The sequence below is a fragment of the Pongo abelii genome, chromosome X (genome assembly GCF_028885655.2).
Source record: "Pongo abelii isolate AG06213 chromosome X, NHGRI_mPonAbe1-v2.0_pri, whole genome shotgun sequence".
NCBI lineage: Eukaryota > Metazoa > Chordata > Mammalia > Primates > Hominidae > Pongo > Pongo abelii.
In genome coordinates, this window is record NC_072008.2 from 78831437 (window position 1) to 78854949 (window position 23513).

The following is a 23513-nucleotide window of genomic DNA, read 5'->3' on the forward strand; positions in this document are numbered from 1 at the left end:
GCCGAGATCACGCCACTGCACTCCAGCCTGGGCGACAGAGCAAGACTCCGTCTCAAAAAATAAAATAAAAATAAATAAAACAAGAGGGAAGATGGAAGGACTTTAAGGCTCAAGAGCAGCATCCCAATTCTTTTTTTTTTGAGACGGAGTCTGGCACGGTCGCCCAGGCTGGAATGCAGTGGCACGATCTCGGCTCACTGCAACCTCCGCCTCCTGGGTTCAAGCGATTCTCCCACCTCAGCCTCCCAAGTAGCTGGGATTACACTGAGATTACAGGCAAGCGCCACCACACCTGGTTACCAACTCTTTTATGAAGACTCTTTTGTTTACAGAATTAAAGGAAGCACCTTGTTCTGAATCCAGTTTTGCCATTGACGGACTCACTGTATGACTAGGCCAAAACCCTCTGGCTTCAGTTTTCCCATTAGTTGGTTGAAGTACATATACCCTCATCTATCGGAACACGGGGCTTAGTAAAGTGAAAAGAAGTAGGTTCTAGCTCATTCTAGCACTTTTGGAAAATTGGGTCACCTCTTTGGGCCTTAATTTCGTCATCTATAAAACTGGAAAAAATCAGTCCTCAGCTTACCTGATGTTGCAATGACTTAGTGAGATAACAGAAGTGAATGACAGCTTTGTCTATCATACTTGTGAGGTAAAGTTAATGAGAGTGAGAGATCTGGAAATAGGGAAGAAAGAAAGGAGTCGAGGCAAAGCTGAAAGAAATTTGGGTTGGGAAAGGAAAAAAGAAATGAAGAGAAAGAAAAAGGAAAAGGGAATTTCAAAAGAGATGAAGGCTGTGAGAGGAAGTGCAACAGGTCAGGAAACTGGGGGAGGGTCCACGGCAACGGCTGGGGCACGTTGCCGGCGGAGGCATTTAGGTAGTGCACGGCGGCTGGGCGCCGGACCTGTTTGGCTGTGACGCCCACCCCCGGCTTTTATCCGCCTATGCCCTAGAGCTAGTGGAAGACCTAAGATGGCGGCGTTTGCGCGGGGTGTAACCACTGCGTCCTTACGGGGGTTGCAAGGCGTCCGAAGTATGAGTCCACTAACAAAAGTCCAGAAACTCGCCAGTTAATAGTATTGTGGTGAGTGATGAGCCTCACGTTGGCTAGAGAAGTGGCCGTTAGCGAGGCTACACACTTTGGGATCGCGTGGCCTGAGTCGGGGGAGTAACCGGCCTGTATTCCATTTTTCTCTCTCCAGTCTCTTCAAAATATCGGAAAATAATTTCTTTCTCGCTGATCGCCTAACTTCTACTGACGAGGCTAGGAAGTTGCAGAAGCTAGCTCCTAGGAGAGATATATGGGTCGTTCTTTCCTTTTTCCTTATTTAAATGGGTTTTTATTGACACCATGTCGCGCCAAAATGGATTCCATCTCCTCAGAGCTTTCCTAGGAACAGCCTAACCTCTTGGGCCTAACTTTATTTTTTTTTGTTCTGCCTTTCATGTCCAAACTTTTTAGTTTTAATTAATTTGTTTGTAACGTATTCATTATGCACTAGATTAAACAATTTTTTTCTGTGCCCACTATACCCCAAATGTGGAGTTTTGGGCAAAAACTTAACATTTGTTCTTGAAGCATCTCGGGGGGGGGGGGGGGGTGGGGTGTGTGTGTGTGTGTGTGTGTGTGTGTGTGTGTGTGTGTGTGTATATATACAGATAATCTTTGGGGGGCTTACATCTCAGAGGTAGGTGTGTGTGTGTGTGTGTGTGTGTACAGGTAATCTTTGGGGGACTTACATTGCCAGGTTGATTACTCACTAAGAAAAGAGCTAGATTTCCTGTTTTCAAATCTGTTGGCGAAATTAAATTTATGTTAAGCATAGCATGTTTACTATATATATGGGGAAGACAGTTAAGAGTGACATCTAATATGTTGTTAAATGCTTATGTGGTTAAAGTAAATTTCATGCATTACCGCGGAGTATGAATTGCTGCAACCTTTTAGAAAAGAATCTGGCAATATTTAGGGAAATAAAAAATACAGATATCACTTGAACAAAAACTGGAATTCAAAAGTCTGTCTTTTAAGAATCTATCCTACAGAAATAAAAGTACCAGTATATAATGACGCATGAACAAGGATACTTTTGTACTATTTTGTTCTTGTGACAACTGGAAACAAGCTGTGTATCCATCAATAGGAGAATGAGTAAATTTTGGTACATAAATATTATGGAATATTTTGACTTTTGACCTAGAGGATCTTATGATGGATGGTTATGTGAGAAAAGTAAGTTGCGGAATAGTCTAGTATGAGTCCATTTTTTTTTTTTTTTGATGGAGGGGGTGATGAAGGAATGCAAGATTAACTTCTTTATCTTTTGGAGGGGACTTTAAATATATTATGAAATACTTAAGACATATACGAATATATAAGGAATAATACAGTGAACCTCTCTTCTCACCACCCAACATAAAAAAAATCAAACATTAACGTGACAGTTGAAGTTCTCTGTGTACCCATCCCTGATTGCATCTCTCTTTTCTCTCATCCCCAGAGGTAACCGTTATTAAACTTAGTGATTTTTACCATGCATTTCTTAAACTTCTGTGACATAGCAACTTCTAGCATGGATTATTTTTTGTAAATATTGAAGATGAATTTTTTTAAAAAGTCAGTGAAAGAAAGCAAGTGTCTGACTTTTTTTTTTTGAGATGAAGTCTTGCTCTGTTGCCCAGGCTAGAGTGTAGTGGCGCAATCTTGGCTCACTGCAACCTCCACCACCCGAGTTCAAGCGATTCTCCTGCCTCAGCCTCCGGAGTAGCTGGGATTGCAGGCGCCTGCCACTGTGCCTGGCTAATTTTAACTTAATTTTAATTTATTTTATATATATATAGAGAGAGAGCGGGAGAGAGACAGACAGACATGGAGTCTCGCTCTGTCACCCAGGCAGGAGTGTAGTGGCTCGATCTCGGTTCACTGTAACTTCTGCCTCCTGGGTTCAAGTGATTCTCATGCCTCAGCATCCAGAGTAGCCGAGATTACAGGCACTCCTTGCCACGCCCGGCTAATTTTTGTATTTTTAGTAGAGCCTAAAAATTTATATTGGCCAGGCTGGTCTCAAACCCCTGACCTCAGGTAATCTGCCTGCCTTGGCCTCCAAAGTGTTGGGATTACAGGCATGAGCCACTGTGCCCGGCCTTATCTGACTATTACTGTAACAGTGGCCAATAAAAATTCCTTCTTTTCTTTTTTTTTTTTTCCCTTGAGCCTAGAAATTTCTTAATTGAGGGGAGAATCTAGCAAGCAGTTGAGTCAAAGGGTGTAGATTATACCGTAGTGGTAAAGAAAGTAAGCAGCTGGCAGTGAAAGCAATCTCAAGCAAATAATGAATGTTCCATGAACAAGATGCCTGAATTGAAAAACAGAACAAAACCAACTAACCAAACAAAAAACAATCCGTGGATCCTAACTCAAATCCAAGGTGATTTGAACCTGCACTTGTAATTAGACAAAATCTATGAACTTCAGTTGCCTTGGAGGCATCTGAGGGAAATGAGGTTGCATGTAGATGAATCGGTTGTTTCTGACATCATGTTAGTGTGATTACATTTAGCTGCTGTGTGCAAAACATTTTAGCAATCATTTAGGTCCAGGACGTGGAATTTATTAGTGGAACAACCCTGTAAACAGCGGTTAGAACATTAATAATTTTATTTTATTTATGTTTTATTTATTTTTTGAGACGGAGTTTCACTCTTGTTGCCCAGGTTGGAGTGCAATGGTGTGATCTTGGCTCACTGCAACCTCCGCCTCCTGGATTCAAGCTGTTCCCCTGCCTCAGCCTGCTGAGTAGCTGGGATTACAGGCATGTGCCACCGCACCCAGCTAATTTTGTATTTTTTAGTAGAGATGGGGTTTCTCCATGTTGGTCAGGCTGGTCTTGAACTCCTGACCTCAGGTGATCCGCCCACCTCGGCCTCCCAGAGTGCTGGGATTGCAGGCATGAGCCACCGCGCCCAGCCAGAACATTAGTTTTAAACTTCCTAACCCTTGGGAGAAGGCAAAACACTTGATGAAATCTACATAAAGACTAAAACATTTTACCAATTTTGCGTTGTTTGTTTGAAATTGCATTGACGACTGGTATGTTAATTTTGTATATATTTTTATGAGAACAATGTTGGACATCATTTAATTTTTGTTAGGTTTTTTTAAATTGATTAGTGATTGGTTCATTTGCAGGAACTGACTTAGTATTCAAGGATACAAATTGTTAAGAGAATATGTTACAGAGAAAAACTTGACAAGCTAGACTTAGATTTTTGTCATTAAAGATAATTTGTGGGATGTGATTTTTATAAGGAGTTACATTAAATAGAATGTCTTACACAGATTTAAGAGGTTAATATAAAATTAAGAGGAAGAGTTCTTATAAAATATTCTTGAGGTATGATAAAATTATACTTGTGGAGTATATCTTTGAATAACATTTAAAAGCAAACTGATACTTTCCAGGTAAAATAATTATCAACATAACTTTTTAAAAATAATTCATAGTACCTCAGGTTATTTCTATGTTTGACACATTAACTTAAAAGAAAAAAGGAAAATGGTGATTAGTTAATGCCATACACACTGGACAGAAAAGAAACTTAGCTCTTATGGATTCCTCTCCTTATTTTGCAGCAGGGTAAATGTAACTTTTCTTATGTAGCTAGATACTGTCTTCCAGTGCTGTTGATGTTGTACTGTTTTAGCAATGAAGAGATTGATACGGGCTGATTGGGGGCTAGGGAAAGTGAAGCAGCAGAACCAGAACAGAGTGGACATTTAAAGGGTACTAATAAGTAAATAATTATGTGAAGTAGCATACTAGCCGAAATGCATAACTCAAAGATAATCGGGAAGCGTATTATCTTTTCTTTTTTTTTTTTTGAGACGAAGTCTCGCTCTGTGGCCCAGGCTGGAGTGCAGTGGCGCGATCTTGGCTCACTGCAAGCTCCGCCTCCCGGGTTCACGCCATTCTCCTGCCTCAGCCTCCCGAGTAGCTGGGACTACAGGCGCCCGCCACCACGCCCAGCTAATTTTTTTGTATTTTCAGTAGAGACGGGGTTTCAGCGTGTTAGCCAGGATGGTCTCAATCTCCTGACCTCGTGATCCGCCCGCCTCGGTCTCCCAAAGTGCTGGGATTACAGGCTTGAGCCACCGCGCCCGGCCGGGAAGTGTATTTTCTGAAACATAACCTAAGAAAGTATAAATGCTGCCTTGTGCCTATAATCCTGGTGACAAGAGCAAGACTTCGTCTCAAAAAAAAAAAAGTATAAAAGCTCCTTAAAGGATGTTTCAAAATAATGAATAATATTAATTTCTATTTTGTATATTCACAAGTGTTCTTTCTAGAATAATTATTTGCTTAATAGAGTGGATGTTTAGTTGGTGAGAAATGAATTAATAGGTTAGTGATTTATTTGTATTATCTGTTATGAAAAATTTTAGACATTCACATGAAAGTAGAGAGAATAACATAAATGAATTTCCGTAGATGGATCACTTAGATTTAGCAACCGTTATGATTTTGCCTTACTTGCCTTTTCCCCGAAAATACTGTAAAGTAAATTACAGTCATCATGACATTTTCTTCTAAATAAGTCAGTATAAACATATAATAAACAAGGACCTTTTTCTATATAGTCACAATGCCATCACTATACATAGTAGGATTAACAGTAATTCCATAATTTTTTTTTTTTTTTTTTTTGAGACGAAGTCTTGCTCTTGTCACCCAGGCTGGAGTGCAATGGTGCGATCTCGGCTCACTGCAACCTTGACCTCCCGGGTTCAAGTGATTCTCCTGCTTCAGCCTCCCGAGTAGCTGGGATTACAGGGGCCTGCCACCATGCCTGGCTAATTTTTGTGTTTTTGGTAGAGACGGGGTTTCACCATGTTAGCCAGGCTGGTCTCGAACTCCTAATCTCAGGTGATCCATCTGCCTCGGCCTCCCAAAGTGCTGGGATTACAGGCGTGAGCCACCACGCCCGGCCGTTCCTTAATGTTTAACACCCAGTGCATATTCAGATTTTCCCAGTTGTCCGCAGGATGTCTTTTATAGCTGCTTTCTTCAAACCAGGATCTGTTCAGAGACCACACATTGCATTTGATTTTTATGTCTTTTGAGCCTTTTAAAATTTAGAGCAGTTCCCTATAACCCCTTCTTTTGTTTGTTTTATGAAATTGGCTTGTTGAACTTCACAAAACACGAGTTGGGGTCATGCCAACTGTACTGTTAGTGATTAGTTTACATATAGGGAAAATAATTTGTGAATGTTGGTCCATTCACTCTGCCAGCTCTACCATGGCAGCATTTCCAGTACCAGGAAAGCAAACCAGGGGATCTAGAACTGAGCATTAAGAACTCTCCCCTATCCAGTGAAAGAGATAAGAATGCCAGTTGTGAGAAAATTGAAGGGGAAACGGAGAATGTCAGTGTATTGAACTTTTTTTTTTTTATCCATTTGAAAGGTATTTTTTTTTGGGTGAACTATTTGTTAATATTCTTGGTCCTGTAAAAAAAAAAAAATGGTGTTTGGACTTTTTCTTATTGTAGATACTCTTTATAAATTAAGGAAATTCACCTTTTTTTGTTATAATGTTGCAGAGTTTTTTTTTTTGAGATGGAGTCTTGCTCTGTCACCAGGCTGGAGTGCAGTGGCACGATCTCGGCTCACTGCAAACCTCCGCCTCCCAGGTTCAAGCGATTCTCCTGCCTCAGCCTCCCGTGTAGCTGGGACTACAGGCGTGTGGTACCATGCCCAGCTAATTTTTGTATTTTTAGTAGAGACGGGGTTTTACCATGTTGGCCAGGATGGTCTCGATCTCTTGACCTTTTGATCCGCCCGCCTTGGCCTCCGAAAGTGGTGAGATTACAGGCGTGAGCCACTGCACCCGGCCTGCAGATATTTTTTTCAGTTAGCTACTTTTCTTTTCACTTTATAGTATTTTTTTACTTAATTGCGGCACAATACACATTAGTGTTTTAGCCATTTTAAAGTATACAATTTAGTGGCATTTCATACATTCACAGTGTTGTGCATCCATCACTGCTATCTAGTTCCAACAGATTTTAATCACTTCTAAAAGAAACCCTGTACTCATTCCCTTTGCCCGCTATCCCATGGCTACTAATTTGCTTTCTGTTTATGGATTTGCCTGTTCTGAATATTGTATACAAGTGGGATCATATACAGTAGACCCTTGAGGAATGGGGGGGGCGGTTAGGGGCACCAACCCCTTATACAGTCAAATCTGCATAAAATTTTTAATTCCACCAAAACTTAACTAATAGCCTACTGTTGACTGGAAGCCTTACCAATAACATAGTCAATTAACACATACTTTCTATGGTAATTTATTATCTACTATATTCTTGCAATTAGAGAAGAAAATGTTATTAAAAATCAGAAGGAAGAGAGAGTATATTTACGATTCATTAAGTGGAAGTGGATCATCATGAAGGTCTTCATCCTTGTTGTCTTCATGTTGAGTAGGCTGAGGAAGAGGAGGGGTTGGTCTTGCTGTCTAGGGAGTGGTAGAGGTGGAAAAGATGGAGGAGGCAGGAGAGGCAGGCACACCTGGTGTAACTTCTACTGAAAAAAAATACATAAAAGTGGACCCACGCAGTTCAAACCCATGTTCAGGGGTCAGCTGTAATACGTGATCTCTTGTGTCTGGCGTCTTTCATTTAGCATAACATCTTCAACATTCATCCATACTGTAGCATATAATTTGTACTTAATTCCTTTTTATAATTGAATAATCTATATATGAATGTACCACCTTTTGTTCATCAGTTGATGAATGTATTTACATGCATTTAAATAACATTTTTTTTTTGGTTTTTTTTTTTTTTTTTGAGACGGATTCTCGCCCAGGCTGGAGTGCAGTGGCGCGATCTCGGCTCACTGCGACCTCCGCCTCCTGAGTTCAAGCGATTCTTCTGCCTCAGCCTCCCGAGTAGCTGGGATTACAGGCACACACCACCATGCCCGGCTAATTTTTTTTGTATTTTTAGTAGAGACGGGGTTTCACCATGTTGGTCAGGCTGGTCTGGAACTCCTGACCTCGTGATCCGCCCTCCTCGGCCTCGCAAAGTGCTGGGATTATAGTCGTTAGCCACCGCACCCAGCCAAGAAAATGTATTTAAAGAAAATATGGGGCTGGGCATGGTGGCTAACACCTATACTTCCAGCAGTGTAGGAGGCCGAGGCCGGCAGAATGGTTAAGCCCAGGAGTTTGAGACCAACCTAGGCAGCATGATGAAACCCCATCTCTCCAAAAAATACAAAAATTAACTGGGTATAATGGCGTGCACCTGTAGTCCCAGCTACTTGGGAGGCTGAAGTGGGAGGATCGCTTGAGCCTGAGAGGTAGAGGTTGCAGTGAACTGAAATCATGCCACTGCACTCCAGCCTGGGCAACCGGGTGAGGGTCTATCTCAAAAAAAGAAAAAAGTAAGACAATGTGGTATAAATTGGGGATGGTGAAGGGACATAAAGAAAAGTTAGTTTCTACACTGGACTTGAATTAATAAAATGTTGACAGCCGTAAAATGTAATAAGTAATGTATATATATAATGTGAAGCAACCACTAAAAATGCCATGCATATATGCAAAAACTCTAGAGAGGAATCAATTTTCTAAAATGTTCAGCTAACTCACAGAAAGGCAGATAAAAACAGACAAACGGAAAACAGAACAAAGGAAAAATAAACGCAGACTTAAACCCTAACATATGAACAATTACATTAGATTTAAATCATTTAAATGTACCATTTAAAAGATAAGAGATTGTCAGAGTGGCAATGACGTAACTGTGTTAATATGAGACTTACTTCAAATATGACTATATAGGCTGGGTGTGGTGGCTCACACCTGTAATCCTGGCACTTTGGGAGGCCGAGGTGGGTGGATCACCTGAGGTCAGGAGTTCAAGACCAGCATGGCCAACATGGCAAAACCCCATTTCTACTAAAAATACAAAAAATTAGCGGCGTGGTGGCACACACCTGTAGTCCCAGCTACTCAAGAGGCTGAGGCAGGAGAATCACTTGAACCTGGGAGGCGGAGGTTGCAGTGAGCCGAGATCGTGCCACTGCACTCCAGCCTGGGAGAGAGAGTGAGACTCCATCTCAAAAAGCAAACAAAAAAAACCCCCAAATATGACTGTATAGGCAGATTGAAAGTAAAAGGATGGGCAAAGATATACCATGCAAACTTTAATCAAATGAAAGCAGTACTGGCTATGTTAGATAAAGTAGGCTTCAGACAAATTACTATAGACGAAAGAGGGATGTTTTATAATGAAATTCACCAAGAAGACATGGCAGTTCTAAAGCACCTGTATCAAACAATAGAGCTACAAAATATGTGAAGCAAAAACTGCTAGAACTGAAAGTAGAAATAAACAGGTCCATAATTATAGTTGGAGAGTTCAGCAGCTTTCTCACAACAACTGGCAGAACAATTAGAAAATCAGCAAGTACACAGTTCAGCAGTGTAATAAACCAACAAGATCTAATTGCCATTTATAGAATGCTCAACAACTGTAGAATTATTACATTTTGAATATATATATTGTGTGTGTGTGTGTGTGTATATATATATATATATATATATACACTTTGAGACAGTCTTGCTCTTGTCACCCAGGCTAGAGTGCAGTGGCGTGATCTCGGCTCACTGCAACCTCCGCCTCCTGGGTTCAAGCGATTCTCCTGCCTCAGCCTCCCAAGGAACTGGGATTACAGGCGCCCGCTACCACGCCCGGCTAATTTTTGTATTTTCAGTAGAGACGGGGTTTCACCATGTTGGCCAGGCTGGTCTCGAACTCCTGACCTTGGGGGATCCGCCCGCCTCAGCCTCCCAAAGTGCTGGGATTACAGATGTGAGCCACCGTGCCTGGCTGACCCCAAATACTTTTACAAAGTATTAACACATTGATTCCAGCAATATATGAAAAAAATTGATAGACCATGACCAAGTTGGAATTTTTAGAGTTATATAAGATTGGTTCAGCAATTGAAAATCAATCTTACGGATATGTAAGATGGGTTCAGCATTTGAAAATCAGTCAATATAATGTATTATATCAACAGTCTGAAAAACAATCATAATTGATTATATTGATGCAGAAAAAAACATATGACAGAGTCAAATACCTATTCTTGATAATGATTTTCAGAAAATGAGGAATAGGTATCTATAAAAAACCTGTAGCTGATATTATACATAATGGTGAAAAACTGACTCTTACCCCTAAGATCAGGAAAAAGCAAAGGATGTCCATTCTTACCTTGCTTATTCAACATAGTAATAGAAATTAAAGCCACTGTAGTGAGGTAAGAACAAGAAATAAAAGACATCCCAATTGGAAAGAAACACATTTGTCCGTATATGCAGATGGCATGATTGTCTATGTAGAAAATCTCAAGGAATCTAAAAAACAACCCCCAAATTTCTAGAACTAACGAGTTAGTAACACCACAGGCTAAAAGATCTACACACAAAAATGAATGAATCATGTTTCTTTTTTTTTTTTTGAGATGGAGTCTCGTTCTGTGGCCAGGCTGGAGTGCAGTGGCATGATCTCGGCTCACTGCAATCTCTGCCTCCTGGGTTCAAGTGATTCCCCTGCCTCAGCTTCCTGAGTAGCTGGGAATACAGGCATGCACCACCATGCCCGGCTAATTTTTTGTGTTTTAGTAAAGACGGGGTTTCACCATGTTGGCCAGGCAGGTCTTGATCTCCTGACCTCATGATCTGCCTGCCTTGGCCTCCCAAAGTGCTGGGATTACAGGTATGAGCCACTGTGCCCGGCATGAATCACATTTCTATATACTAGCAATTTAATATGTGGAAACGGAAATTATATACAAAGTACCATTTACAAGCACTGCAAAGAAACACAACATTTAGACATAAGTAAACATGTACAGGACTTGTATTTTGTAAATTACAAAATGCTGGTGAAAGAAACTCAGGAAGTCTTATATAATTGAAAAGACTTATCATGTTCATGACTTGGGAAACTCAACATAGTAATGATGTCAGTTCTCCACAAATTGATAGGTTTAATGGAATTTCTATTTAAATCCTAGTATGTTTTTGTAGATATAGAAAAGCTTATTTTAAAATGTATGTGGAAAGGCACAGGCCTTAAAATAGCTAAAACCATCTTGAAAAAGAGTACATTGGTAGAATCATTAACTTGACATTAATGCCTAGTATATTCCTATATTAAGACAGTGTTGTATTGGTGGAGGGATGGACACATAAATCAGTGTAACATAATTGAGAACTGAGAAATGGACATATACAATTAGGCCCAACTGAATTTTGACAAACGTGGAATAGCAGTTCAGTAGTGAAAGAAAGCCTTTTTAACAATGGTTCTTGACCAATTGTCCATCTATAGGCAAAAAGATGAACCTGAGTCTCATATCTAATACAAAAATGTACTCAAAATGAATTAGAGACTTAAATGTAAAACTTAAAACTATAAAACTTTTAGAAGAAAACATAGGAAATCTTCAGTTTGTGCTAGGCAAGGAGTTCTTACACTTAATGTGCTTAAAAGGATGATCTGTAAAAGGAAAAATTGATGAATTAAATTTTATTGAAGTTAGAAACTCTTGTTCTGCTAAAGACTCTGTTAAGAGAATGAAGAGAAGCTACAGAGTAGGATAATTTATTTGTAAACCACATATCTTGCAAATTAATTGTATTTAGAATACATAAACTCTGGAAACTCAGTAAAAAAGCAACCATTCCAATTAGAACATGAGCAAAAGAAGAGATTATTTCATGGAAGAAGTTACACAGATGGCAAATAAAAGGATGTTTAACATTATTAGCCATTTTGGAAATGCACATTAAAATCACAACAGAAATCACTGTACACTTATCAAATAGTCATAACACCAAGTATTGGTTAGGATGAAGAGAATCTGGATTACTTATCCACTGCTGATTGGAATGTAAAATGGCATAGCCACTCTGGGAAACTGTTTGGTAGTTTCTTATTAAAATAAACCTGCAGGCCAGGTGAGGTGGCTCACTCCTGTAATCCCAGCACTTTGGGAGGCAGAGGCGGGCTGATCACCTGGAGGTCAGGAGTTTGAGACCAGCCTGACCAACATGAAGAAACCCCATCTCTACTGAGAATACAAAAATTGGCCGGGCGCAGTGGCTCACGCCTGTAATCCCAGCACTTTGGGAGGCCGAGGTGGGCGGATCACGAGGTCAGGAGATCAAGACCAACCTGGCTAGGATGATGAAACCCCGTCTCTACTAAAAATACAAAAAATAAGCCGGGCATGGTGGTGGGTGCCTGTAGTCCCAGCTACTCAGGAGGCTGAGGCAGGAGAATGGCGTGAACCCGGGAGGCGGAATTTGCGGTGAGCAGAGATCGCGCCACTGCACTCCAGCCTGGGCGACAGAGCAAGACTCCGTCTCAAAAAAAACAAAACAAAAATTAGCTGGGCGTGGTGGCGCATGCCTGTAATCTCAGCTACTCGGGAGGCTGAGGCAGGAGAATTGCTTGAACCTGGGAAGCGGATGTTGCGGTGAGCCGAGATTGTGCCATTGCACTCCAGCCAGGGCAACGAGCGAAACTCTGTCTCAAAAAAACAAAAACCAAAACAACCACAAACCTGCAACTACCATATGACCCAGCATTTTCATTCTTGAGTGTTTATCCCAGAGAAGTGAAAACTTATGTTTATGCAAAAATTTGTATATGAATGTTCATGGCATCTTTGTTCATGATAGTAACAACACAGAAGTGCCCAGATGTCCTTTAATGGGTGAATGGCTAAACAAGTGGTGGTGCTTTCATAACATAATACCACATAGGAATGAAAAAGCTGATGCACAAAACAACCTGGATGAATTCCCAGAGAATTATGCTGATTGAAAAAAGCCAATCTCTGACATATAGTTACATACTGTATTATACTATTTACATAATATTCTTTTTGTTTCTTTTTTTTTTGAGGTGGAGTCTCACTCTGTCGCCAAGGCTGGAGTGCAGTGGCACGATCTCGGCTCACTGCATCCTCCACCTCCTGGGTACAAGCGATTCTCTGCCTCAGCCTCCCGAGTAGCTGGGTTTACAGGCGCCAGCCACCATGCCCGGCTAATTTTTGTTTTAGCGATTCTCCTGCCTCAGCCTCCCGAGTAGCTGGGACTACAGGTGTGCGCCACCATGCCCGTTTAATTTTTGTATTTTTAGTAGAGACGGGGTTTTACTATGTTGGCCAGGCTGGTCTTGAACTCCTGACCTCCTGATCTGCCCACCTTGGCCTCCCAAAGTGCTGGGATTACAGGCGTGAGCCACCGTGCCCGGCCTGATACCTTGTTTTCTACAAGAATGTTAGGTTAACTGATAGGGAAGTTGTCATTGAGTAGACATCAGATAATGTTTTTGGGATAGGGCAATAAGCCATAAGGTGGGGGCAGATCTAGGGGAACATCTAGCTGAGGTGGTGGCCAATAGTTTTCTTTTTTTTTGAGAAGAAGTCTCACTCTGTTGCCCAAGCTGGAGTGCAGTGGCATGATCTCGGCTCACTGCAACCTCCACCTCCCGGGTTCAAGCGACTCTCCTGCCTGAGGTTCCCGAGTAGCTGGGATTACAGGTGCCCGCCACCATGCCCGGCTAATTTGTGTATTGTTAGTAGAGATGAGGTTTCACTATGTTGGCGAGGCTGGTCTTGAACTCCTGACCTTGTGATCCACCCGCCTTGGCCTCCCAAAGTGCTGGGACAAGCGTGAGCCACCGCCCCCGGCCAACAGTTTTCAATATGTGGACCTTTCAAGGGATCTGCAAAGTGAAAGCTGTTCTTCTTAATACTAAGTTGTTTTTACTGTATTGACATCTTTACTGATGGTGTTGAAGCAGTGGAAAATAAACATTTTACCTGAATACAAATGAAGGTAGTGGCACCAAATTGTATCAGTAGTCATTGTATTCTTCACCCCACACCTGTAGTTTTTCTAAAAAAAAAGTCAGTTTCTTTTAAGAATGTCGTTGATGAGGGTGGGGCACTGTGGCTTATGCCTGTAGTCCTCCCTACTTCGTAGGCTGAGGTGGGAGTCTGAGGCGGGAGGATTCCTTGAGTCCAGGAGTTCGAGGCTAAGAGTGACCTGTGGTCGTGCCACTGCACTCCAGCCTAGGTGACAGAGTAAGACTGTCTCAAAAAATGTCTTTGATGAGCAGTAAAGTTACTAGTTTTATTAAATATGGACCCTTGAGTACGTGTCTTCTTAATGTGGTGTGATGAAAAGGGAAGTATGCGTGAAGCAGTTCTGCAAACTGAATTTTAAATTATCTTGAGGAAAATCACCTGTAACCTTGTCAGCAAGCTGTACTGCTCACTTTTTAAAATTTACAACATTACACTTAGAAGAATAACTAATAGACAAGCTACAGTTTTTTACACTTGGGTATTGACCAGATATGTTTTTCTAAATAAATGGGCTTATCCTTTCAAGGAAAACAACTGATAGTACTTGTTGCCTATTTTAAATTAGCTTTCAAACAAAATTTAGAATTTTTGTATACTTGTATCTACCTCTGTGAACTCGATAGCTTCCCAATACTTAAAGACTTTTCTGTTAACATGAGATTTTAAAGAAAGTGGTTTTTAAATATTGCTTAATGAAATATGTCAACATTTGAAACATCTGCATTGCTCAGTGAAACAATATTTTGTAAATGATCCATGTAGGATGTTAAAAATCATGCAGGGCTGGGCGTGGTGGCTCACGCCTGTAATCCCAGCACTTTGGGAGGCCGAGGCAGGTGAATCACCTGAGGTCAGGAGTTTGAGACCAGCCTGGCCAACATGGTGAAACCCTGGCTCTACTAAAAATACGAACAATTAGCCAGGCATGGTGGCAGGCACCTATAATCCCAGCTACTCGGGAGGCTGAGGCAGGAGAATTGCTTGAACCCGGGAGGTGGAGGTTGCAGTGAGCCGAGATCACGCCACTGCACTCCAGCCTGGGTGACAGAGCGAGACTCCATCTCAAAAAGAAAAAAAAACACAAAACAAAACAAAACAGAAAACCAAGGAGTATGACTGCTGGTTCGTATGGTAAGAGTATATTTAGTTTTGTGAGAAACCACAAAACTGTCTTCCAAAATTGCTGTACTGTTGATGCATTCCCACCAGCCATGAATGAGAGTTCCTGTTGCTCCACACTCTCAACAGCATTTGGTGTTACCAGTGTTTTGGATTTTCACCATTCTAATAGGTGTGCAATGGCACTGTTTAATTTGCAACTCCCTAATGACATACGAAGTTGAGCATGTTTTCATGTTCTTATTTACCATCTGTATATGTTCTCTGGCGAGATTTCTGTTGAGATCTTTTGTCCATTTTAAAAATTGGGTTATTTATTGAGTTTTAAGTGCTGTCCATATGTTTTAGGTAACAGTCCTTTATCAGTTATGTGTTTTGCATATTTTTTTTTGACTTATCGTTTCATATTTTAACGGTGTCTTTTGTGGAGTAATTTTTTTTTAATTTTAATAACATTTAGCTTGTCAATGATTTCTTTTATGGATTATGCTTTTGGTATTGTATCTAGAAAGTAATTGCCATACCCAGTGATGTCTAGATTTTCTCAAATGTTGGAGTTCTATTTACAGTTTTGCGTTTTACATTTAGGTCTGGCATCCATTTTGAATTAATATTTGTGAAGGGTGTAAAGTTTGTATTAGATTCATTTTTTGGCATTTGGATATTCAGCTATTCCAACACTATTTGTTGCTCCATTGTATTGCCTTTACTTCTTAACGATTAGTTGAGTATATTTATGTCCCTATCTGGGCTCTTTATTCTGTTCCATTGATCCATTGATCCATTCCTTCACCAATTTCACACTGTCTGGATTACCATAGCTTTTTATTAAGTCTTGAAGTCAAGCAGTGACTATTCTTTTTTTTTTTTTTTGAGACTGAGTCTCGCTCTGTTGCCCAGGCTGAAGTGCAGTGGCACAATCCTGGCTCACCGCAACTTCCGCCTCCCTGGTTCAGGCGATTCTCCTGCCTCAGCCTCCCAAGTAGCTGGGATTACAGGCACATACCACCACGCCCAACTAATTTTTGTATTTTTAGTAGAGACGGGCTTTTACCATGTTGGCCAGGCTAGCCTCGAACTCCTGACCTCAAGTGATCTGCCCGTCTTGGCCTCCCAAAGTGCTGGGATTACAGGCGTGAGCCACTGTGCCTGGTGCAGTGACTTTATTATTTCCCCTTCAATATTGTGATGGGTATTTGAGTCTTTTGGCTCTCTATATAAAATTCATAATCAGTTTGCTGATATCCACAAATATGCTGGGAGTTTGGAATTGCATGAAATCTATAGATGAAGTTGGGAAGAAGTGACATCTTGACAGTATTGTCTTTGTATCCACAAACATAGAATATCTCTCCATTTGTGTAATTTTTTTTTCTTTCATTAGACTTTTGTAGTTTTTTTTTTCATATAGATCTTGTATATATTTTGGTAGATTTATACCTAAATATTTCATTTTTGGGGCCGCTAGTGTATATGCTATTTTGTTTTTAATTCCAAATTCCACCTGTTCATCGCTGGTATATTGGGAAGCAATTCGCTACTCTGTGTGTGTGTGTGTGTGTGTGTGTGTGTGTGTGTGTAATTCCAAATTCCACCTGTTCATCGCTGGTATATTGGGAAGCAATTCGCTACTCTGTGTGTGTGTGTGTGTGTGTGTTGTGTGTGTGTGTGTATTTTTATATATATATTTTTTGAGACGGAGTTTCACTCTTGTTGCCCAGGCTGGAGTGCAATGGCGCGATCTCGGCTCCCCACAACCTCCGCCTCCCAGGTCAAGCGATTCTTCTGCCTCAGCCTCCCTAGTAGCTGGGGTTACAGGCATGTGCCACCATGCCTGGCTAATTTTGTATTTTTAGTAGAGACAGGGTTTTTCCATGTTGGTCAGGCTGGTCCCGAACTCCCGACCTCAGGTGATCCGCCCGCCTCGGCCTCCCAAAGTGCTGGGATTACAGGCATGAGCCACCCTGCCTGGCCTTGCTACAGTATATGAACCTTGGTTTTTTTTGGTTGTTTTGGAATGTCTACATAGATGATCATGTTATCTGTGAACAAAGACAGTGTGAGTTCTTCCTTCCCAATGTGTGTACCTTTTATTTCCTTTTTTTTTGTCCTATTTCATTAGGTAGGACTTCCAGTACAATATTGGAAAGGAGTGGTGAGAGGAGACATGCTTGCCTTGTTCTTGATCTTAATGGAAAGGTGTTCAGTTTCTTACTTTTTTTTTTGAGATGGAGTCTCACTCTTGTTATCCAGGCTGGAGTGCAATGGCACGGTCTTGGCTCACTGCAACCTCTGCCTCCCGGGTTCAAGCGATTCTCTTGCCTTAGCCTCCCTAGTAGCTGGGATTACAGGTGCCTGCCACCACACCCAGCTCATTTTTAAATTTTTAATAGAGACGGGGTTTCACTATGTTGGCCAGACTTGTCTCGAACTCCTGACCTCAGGTGATCTGCCCGCCTCTGCCTCTCAAAGTGCTGGGATTACAGGCGTGAGCCACCGCGCCCAGCCAGTTTCTTACCTTTAAGTATGATGTTAGTTGTTAAGTTCTTTATAAAGTTGAGGAAGTTCCCCTCTATTCCAAGTTTTCTGAGTTGTTTTTACTATGAATGGGAGTTGGGTTTTTTGAAATGCTTTTTCTCCATCCATTTAAATGATCATGTGATTTTTCTTCTTTAGCCTGCTGATATTATGGATTACATTAGTAGATTTTCAAATGTTGAACCAGTCTTGTATACCTGATATAAACCCCACTCGTTCATAGTGTATATTATTTTCTCCTTCTCTGTGAGTTTTGGCACCTTGTTTCTTTCAAGGTATTGGTCTATTTGGTCTATTTTACCTTTTTTAGTGGTTGCCCTAGAGCTTGAAATATGTATTTACAAGTCCATTTTGAAGTAACACTGCATTACTTCATTGATAGTGCAAGTACTTTTTAATAACAAAATAGTTCTAATTCCTCTTTTTTCTCCCTTGTGTCTTTGCTATCATTCATTTCATATATACATAAACTATAATCATTGAATATATTGTTAGTATTCTTATTTTGAACAAACAACTGATTAATTAAGAATAAAATAATAAAAGTTTTTATAATATCTTCACTTATTCCTTTTCTGATCAAGAAGAAATTCTTCTTCCTTTCTTTATGTAGATCCCAGTTTCTGAGCTATATAGTTTTCCTTTTCCCTGAAGAACTTTTTTTGAAAAACATTTCTGATAAGCTAGATCTACTTACAACAAAGTCCTTCATTTTTTTTTGTCTGAGAAAGAGTATTTCTCCTTTAGTTTTGAAGGATGATTTTGCAGGTACAGAATTCTAGGGTTTTTTTTCTTCCTCTCTCTCTAAAAACTCTTAAGTAGTTCAGTCTTCTTGCTTGCATGTTTTCTGAGAAGTCAGATATAATTATCTTTACTCCTCTATGGTAAGGTGTTTTTTTCTCCACTAGGTGGTTTCTTTGAAGATTTTTTTCTATATCTTTGATTTTCTGCAGGCTGAGTAGGATATGCCTAGGTGTAGTTTTGTTTGTTTGTTTTGGCATTTATATTGTTTGGTGTTCTCTTAGCTTCCTGAATTTGTAGTTTGGTGTCTGACATTAATTTGGGGAAAATTCTCCATCATTATTGCTTCAAATACTACTTCTTTTCCATTTTTTCTCCTCTTTCTGTTATTCCAGTTACATGCATGTTACACCTTTTATGGTTGTTGCACAGTTCTTCAATATTCTGTTCTTTTTTTTTTTTTTTTTTTGGGACGGGGTCTCACTCTGTTGCCCAGGCTGGAGTGCAGTGGCACGATCTCAGCTCACTGCAACCTCTGCCTACCAGGTTCAAGCAGTTCTCTGCCTCAGCCTCCTGAGTAGCTGGGATTACAGGCGCCTGCCACCACTGCCAGCTAATTTGTGTATTTTTAGTAGAGACGTGGTTTTACCATCTTGGCCAGGCTGGTCTTGAACTCCTGACCTTGTGATCTACCTGCCACGACCTCCCAAAGTGGTGGGATTACAGGCGTGAGCCACCGCGCCTGGCCTGTTGTTGTTGTTGTTCTTTTTTTTTTTAGTCTTATTTCTCTTTGATTTTTAGTTTTGAGAGTTTTTATTGACATATCCTCAAGTTCAGAGATTCTTTTCCTCAGCCGCGTCCAATGTACAGAGTCTATCAAAGTCATTCTTCATTGCTGTTGTAGTGTTTTAGATCTTTAGCATTTGTTTTTTATTTTTTCTGCATCTCTGCTTATATTACACATGTATTTTTGCATATTGTCTACTTTTTTCCTTAGAGCCCTTAGTATGTTTATCAAATCGGAGTTATTTTAAATTTCCAGTATGATAATTTCAACACCCATGACATATCTGTCTGGTACTGATGCTTGCTATTTCTCTTCAAGCAATGTTTTTTACTTTTTAAAATGCCTTGTAATTTTTTTTTTTTTTTGAAAGCCAGACATGATGTATTGAGTGAAAGGAACTCTGGTACACAGGCCTTTAGTGATGTGGTGGTAAGATGTATGGTAAGTGGAAATGTTCTGTATACCTATGATTAATTCTTAGTCTTTTAGTGAGCCTGTGCTCCTGGGCTGCGAACTTTGCAACTGCTTCTCAGTCTTTTCTATCCCCCACTTATACGGGATATGATGGCTAGAGGGGGCTGAGTTGGGTAGTTCCTTTACCCCAAGAGAAAGGCTAGAGGGGCAGGTAATGGGTATTTCCCTTTCTCCAGGTCAGTTAGGCTCTAATTAAGTAGTTTATCTTGAGTGGAGGCCTTGATATGAACAGAATGCTGTCATGTATTTCAAAATGGTTGTATGTTCTTCCCCTGCTGGAAGTGAGACAGGAAAAGTTCCCTTGTTCCCCTCGCAGGGCACACGATGAGGGTGAGGATTGCTTCTTCAGTGCCTGCTGGCTCAAACCTCTAGGTGGAGCATGCAGCCAGGCAGGCTGCGGGGCTCTGACCCCACGGCAGTGTCTAGGGTTGAATTTTATTTTTGTTTTTTGAGATGGAGACTCCTTCTGTTGCCCAGGCTGGAGTGTAGTGGTGCGATCTCGGCTCATTGCAACCCCCGCCTCCCGGGTTCAGGCAATTCTCCTGCTCAGCCTCCCAAGTAGCTGGGATTACAGGCGTGTGCCACCACGTCTGGCTAATTTTTGTATTTTTAGTAGAGACAGGCTATCACCATGTTGGTCAGGCTGGCCTTGAACTCCTGACCTCGTGATCCGCCTGCCCCAGCCTCCCAAAGTGCTGGGATTACAGGCATGAGCCACTGCACCCGGCCCTCTAGGAGTGAATGTTTACAGCTGAAGCCCCAGTGGGCATTTGTTACAGAGTGCTCTTTTAGTTTAGCCGTCCATAGGTGGCTTGTGTTAGTCAGCTCAGTTAAACCCCCTGCCTTATGGCAAGGACAGAGAACTTTCTGTATCCTGGGGTTCTTGCCTTGTTGTACCGGAAGAATCGGATTACACGTGGGCTTGAGTGCAAGGTTTTATTGAGTGGAAGTAGCTCCAGCAGATGGGGTTGCCAGAAGAGATATGGTTTTCCCCTGGCGTCAGGCTGCTTGGTTGCCCAGGCTCTCCTCCGACTGCCTAGGCCAAACTCCACGTCATTCAGCCGGTCATTTGATGGCCTGCCAGCGTCTGTTGGTGTGTTCTTCCACTGGCATCCTCCCCTCGACGTCCTCTTGACGTCCAGCCGCTTGTGTCTTCTTCTGCTGCTGTGTTCCTTTCAACGTCCAGCTGCTTGTGTCTCTGCCTGCTAGGGTCTTGGGGTTTTTTTGTTTGTTTGTTTGTTTGAGATGGAGCCTTGCTCTGTCATCCAGGCTGGAGTGCAGTGGTGCGATCTCGGCTTACCACAACCTCCACCTCCCGGGTTCAAGTGATTCTCCTGCCTCAGCCTCTTGAGTAGCTGGAATTACAGGCACCTGCCACTAGGCCTGGCTAATTTTTTTTTTTTTTTGTATTTTTAGTAGAGTCAGGGTTTCACCATGTTGGCCAGGCTGGTCTTGAACTCCTGACCTCAGGTGTTCACCCGCCTCGGCCTCCCAAAGTACTGGGATTACAGGCGTGAGCCATTGCGCCTGGCACATTACTTCTTTAAGTGTGGTTTTCTTTAGTTCTCTGAACATGTTTGTATTAGCTTCCTTGATGTCGTTGTCTGCTGTGTTTGAGATCTGTGCTTTTGCGTTGGCGAGCCCCAGCGCAAGGGTAGTTTCAGTGATTTGCAAGGACCCACAGGACTGGCGTATAATTGTACTCATGGATATGAGTTATTGCTGTGAAAGGATACAAAGCAAAATCAGCGAAGGGAAAAGATGCCTGGGGCTAAAGTTTGTTAGAGCCAGGTGCAAGCCTCCAAGTGTTCTCTTCCAAGTGTGGTCACACAGGACATACCTCATTTCTCCAGGAATACATTCTGAGAACACATATGAAGTGTTGTCTACTAGGGAAGCTCATTAGAGGCTCAGTGACCATAGCTTTTATTGGGGGCTGGTCATGCAGGGACCCTTTGCCTAGCACATAGCAAAATTCCAGACTTGCGGAAGGAAAGCAGGTGTTCAGCACAAACCCCATTGTTTATACAGTTTAGCCACAGTGAGCCATTCTTATCAGGGAATAGTGGCAACTCTCTTGAAATCCAGGTTCTCAGATGCCAGCCAAGGGCCATCCTTGAAGGCAGGCGTTTTTAAGTATACCAGTCTTGGGCCTCAGCTGTAAACTCTACACCGCCTTCTCAAGGCATTTTTCTGTTACTTGCTTTTTGGTTTCTTATATGAATCTCACTTTGTTTTTTAATATCTCATACTTTTTGCTGAAACCTACAAATTTTAGATAATATATTGCAGTGATTTCTGGATACTGCCACCCCCTCCTCTACTCTGGGGCTCGTTGGTATTGTTTACTTCTTTGTTTAGTTATTTGCCAGAATTTATAGTGTTTTTTTGTTGTTGTTGTTGTTTTTTTTTTTTGAGATGGAGTTTTTGCTTTGTTGCCCAGGCTGGAGTGCAATGGCACGATCTCGGCTCACTGCAACCTCTGCCTCCTGGGTTCAAGCGATTCTCCTGCCTCAGCCTCCCGAGCAGCTGGGATTAGAGGCGCCCGCCACCATGCCTGGCTAATTTTTGTATTTTTAGTAGAGAGGAGGTTTCACCGTGTTGGCCAGGTTGGATTCGAACTCTTGACCTCAGGTGATCCACCCGCCTCAGTCTCCCAAAGTGCTAGGATTACAGGTGTGAGCCACCGCGCCCGGCTGTGTTGTGTTTTTTAACCTACAGTGTACATCCTTTGGTGTCCCTCTTTAGTGGGACAGCTTTGGGCATAAGCATAGTCACTGTGGAATGACTGGTTTTAGCAGGGCTGTCTTTCACAGTGTCTTTTTCTAATTTCTCTGTTAATCTGTCAGCCTCTGTTATCTCACCTAATCATTAGTTTGCACTAATTTCAGACTGATTACTCTATTGGTTTTGACCATGTCCAGGGGCACAAATTGCCTAACTATGTGATCCAAATTTGGGCCCTTTTGTAGAGATAGTATTTGAGCCCAACCTTTGAGGTTGGCTCAGAGCCCAGGTAGGCTCTATTTGTCTTTTTCTCTGGTTCTCTCTGGCTGCCTTCTAGCTGGTGTTTCTATAGCTTGTTGCTCTCAAGTAGTTACTAATCTTCTCTTAATAGCTTACCACCCAAATCTCTATTGTTATTGGGAACATCCTTAGGCTTTTTTTTCTCCCCATTGTGTTCCAAATTAAGTCATTTATTTTGGGGATACCTTCAGAACTCTGTTATTACAGCCTGCCTTTCCCCTCGGGCAAAACCTCTGCATTGCTGCTCTGGAGCTGAGGGCAAGGAAACTGTCTCAGTTTTCCCTGTGACGCAAGCAAGGTGTTTGGCAGGGGAAGATGGCCTCTGGTTTTCCTAAATGTCACCCTAAGGTTAAGTCTTCCCTTTGTGCTATGTCTCAGAGAATGTTTCCACATTATTCTTTCTCACTAGTGGTCGTCTTGGTGTTGCTATACGACATTTTTAGCCTGGTCACTGGTTGGCAGGAGTGTGCCCTATCTGTTGTTTTATTAATTAAGGCTTAGTTTTAGGCACCAGTGTCCTTGGGTCTCGTGGTTGTGTTATACTCAGTACTCCTGCCTCTTCCTCCTGCTGTAATTTTGGACCCATTGTGTATTTCTGCTCTTTCTTCATAGCTAATTTTTTTTTTCTCTCTGTTTCATTCTCCCAGGGTCAGAGTTTTTACAACTATCCTAATGGCCACAGTGTGTGTTGCCCTTCCTCCTACTGAGTAAGGACTTTGTTTTGTAGATGGAGTAGGATCTGAACAGATTTCTTTAACCCTCCCAAAACAGATTTTGTTCCCCTCTCCCAGGTGTGTACCTTAAGGGTAATTTCTCAAGACTGTCGTCAATCTTTTGTGTGATCTCTTGAATGGG

General features: G+C 41.6%; 1 pseudogene; it reads left to right on the forward strand.

The window, feature by feature from the left end:
- Positions 1-954: 954 nt before the first annotated feature.
- The window catches only part of LOC100442523 (alanyl-tRNA editing protein Aarsd1-like), a 139593-nt pseudogene continuing 117034 nt past the window's right edge, over positions 955-23513 (forward strand).